This window comes from Crotalus tigris, unplaced genomic scaffold (genome assembly GCF_016545835.1).
Source record: "Crotalus tigris isolate CLP2741 ecotype Arizona unplaced genomic scaffold, ASM1654583v1 scf7180000021888.50679, whole genome shotgun sequence".
Classification (NCBI taxonomy): Eukaryota; Metazoa; Chordata; class Lepidosauria; order Squamata; family Viperidae; genus Crotalus; species Crotalus tigris.
Window position 1 is genome coordinate 25,653 of NW_024098734.1, and position 2,965 is coordinate 28,617.

A 2,965-nucleotide genomic window follows, 5' to 3' on the forward strand; every position below is an offset into this window, starting at 1 on the left:
CCGCTGGCGATTGGGCGAACTCGACCAATGGAAAAAAAGAATATGCCCATGTCGTCATTGTTGCTGGGCGGACGTCCAGACGCAGCTCGAGAGACGGGGGCGGGGAAAGGAAAGCGAAAGTTCCATCGGGAAATCCCCTTCCAGGGATTCCGCCTCTTCGGGGGGGGGGGGAGGGGCAGAACGGCGGGGCTGGGAAAAGCGGGAGGGTCCGCTGGGCTGTTGATCACCGGGGGGCCCTCTTTCCCGCCATTTAGTAGCGCAGACAGGATGGCTCTGCGCTCTACGCCCCCCTGGCTTCTGGTTTCGGTGGCGTTTATTCTATGGGAGAGCTGTTTCGGGGAGTCCCTTTGGGGGGTCTTCGGGGTTCGGGGCCCCTTTTTCTGCTGGTGGGAATCCATCCAGGGAATCGCTCTCTCCCCCTCCCCCCCAATATTCCCAGAAATAAAACCCTGATTTGGTCCTCTTTCGAATCCGCTCCCTTCCCCTTTGGGTCCAACAAAAGCGCGTATAGTCCAGGCCATGGTTTTCCCAGTTGCAATGTATGGCTGTGAAAGTTGGACCATAAGAAAGGCGAGCGCCAAAGAATTGAGGCCTTTGACTATGGTGCTGGAGAAGACTCCTGCGAGTCCCTTGGACTGCAAGGCGTTCAAACCGGTCAGTCCTGGAAGAGATCAACCCTGACTGCTCTTTAGAAGGCCAGATCCTGAAGTTGAAACTCAAGTACTTTGGCCACCTAATGAGAAGGAAGGACTCATTGGAGAAGGGCCTAATGTTGGGAAAGATGGAGGGCAATAGAAGAAGGGGACGACAGAGAATGAGATGGCTGGATGGAGTCACTGAAGCAGGAGGTGTGAACTTAAATGGACTCCAGAAGATGGTAGAGGACAGGAACACCTGGAGAAACGTTGTCCATGGGGTCGCGATGGGTCGGATACGACTTTGCAATTAACAACAACAACAAAAAGAGGAGGCCCCAAAGCGTGGATGAGACTCTGCTGCTGCTGCCACCACTCTTCCCCCACCCGCAGGCACAGCCCCTCTGGGAACAGAGAAGCAACCTAGAACTCCGGAGTAATTTCCTGACAGTTAGAACAATTAACCAGTGGAACAACCTGCCTCCAGAAGTTGTGGATGCTCCAACCCTGGAAGTTTTTAAGAAGAGATTGGACAACCACTTGTCTGAAAAGGTATAGGGTTTCCTGCCTGAGCAGGGGGTTGGACTAGATGATCTCCAAGGTCCCTTCCAACTATTCTATTCTATTCTATTCTATTCTATTCTATTCTATTCTATTCCATTCTCTATTCTCTATTCACTATTCTCTCTTCTCTTCTCTTCTCTTTCATTTCACTCCACTTCACTCCACTCCACTCTATTCCAGGACAAGAGTGGTCCCTCCAGATGTCAGTCTGGAATTGGGCACCCCCCCCCCAGCCCAATTCTTTCTCTTCCTGAAAGTGGAGGTTGTTAGAAAGCAGCATTTGCAGGTGATCAGGTCAATTCACAACCTCCTGGCTGCTTGGCGCATACACACACATAAAGACACAATCTCGGGGCCTTTGGCCGGGCTTTGTGGATCTTTCTGGTTTCTGGTGCTGGGAGGACCCGGCTAGTTTCTGGAATCAGTTCCGTGTGTTGGCTGACTTGGTTGTTGTTGTTAATTGCGAAGTCGTGTCTGACCCATCGCGACCCCATGGACAACGTTCCTCCAGGCCAGTGGTTCTCAACCTGTGGGTCGGGACCCCATTGGGGTCGAACGACCATTTCACAGGGGTCGCCAAACAACGCAGTTCGCCATTTTTTTCCTCCTTTTTCTTAGCTGTGCTACTCCCTTTTATTCTATTGGCTTTTGAAAGCCAATAGAATAGACCCTCTTGAATAGAGTCTAATTCTATTGGCTTTCAAAAGCCAATAGGAATTGTCCAGGCTGTCTCTGCCCTGCTGAGCCCGCCAAAAGTCCCATTCTGCAAACGGTGCTGCACCAGTTGAGTAGTCCTCGACTTACGACCGGTTGGGGGGGCATCACGGCATTAAAAAGGTTGAGAACCACTGCTCCAGGCCTTCCTGTCCTCTGGCTGGCTAGGAGGCTGCTGCAACTGAGCCGTCTGGATACGGCTGCCGTGTAAATGCAGCAGGGAAAGAGTCTAGAGAGAGAAACATTCCTGGAATAATCTTCCTAAAGATCCGTCTTGTTTATTTTCACTTTCTTCTCCCCCTTCCACTACCCGCCCCTCCTAAAGCACAATATCCCCAGAGATTTTTTTTCCAGGATAGGCCCCATGGGATTCTGCCAGGTGAGGGGAATTCTGGGAGTTGAAGTCCAAGTGGCTGAGTCTGAGAAACTCTGATTGAAGCCTTTACATTGAGAGAAGAGTCGGATAGCCCAGATCACCTTCCTCCCCAGCTGGCTGAGGGTTATTTCTACCTTTCCTTGTGCTGACAAAGTGCAAGATGAGCATCAAAGAAGGAAAATTGGGGGGGGGGCATTTTCTGTGGAAAGTGAAGGGTGAGATTCAGAATAAATCTGGTGCATTGCAAGCATCTGGGAATGATGATTTTAGTGCCCTAATTGGGCTGCTGAAATGAAGCAAACTTGGGATAATCACAGTGGGATTACCCTGACCGGCTCAGGGTTGACTCAGCCTTCCATCCATCCGAGGTCGGTAAAATGAGGACCCAGATTGTTGGGGGCAAGAGGCTGACTCTGTAAATGACTTAGAGAGTTGCTTTCTAGGCTGGTGGTTTAGCATCTAGATCAGGGGTCTTCACACTGGGTCCTTTTATGCCTTGTGGACTTCAACTCCCAGAATGCCTCAGCCAGCATTCTGGGAGATGAATTCTGGGAGATGAAGTCCACAAGTCATCAAAGGGCCAAGTGTGAAGACCCCTGATCTAGATCAAAGTGGCTTGTACAGCTTGTAGTAGTTTTGTAACAGAGCTTGTAGCAGTTACACGTTGTTATTTCTG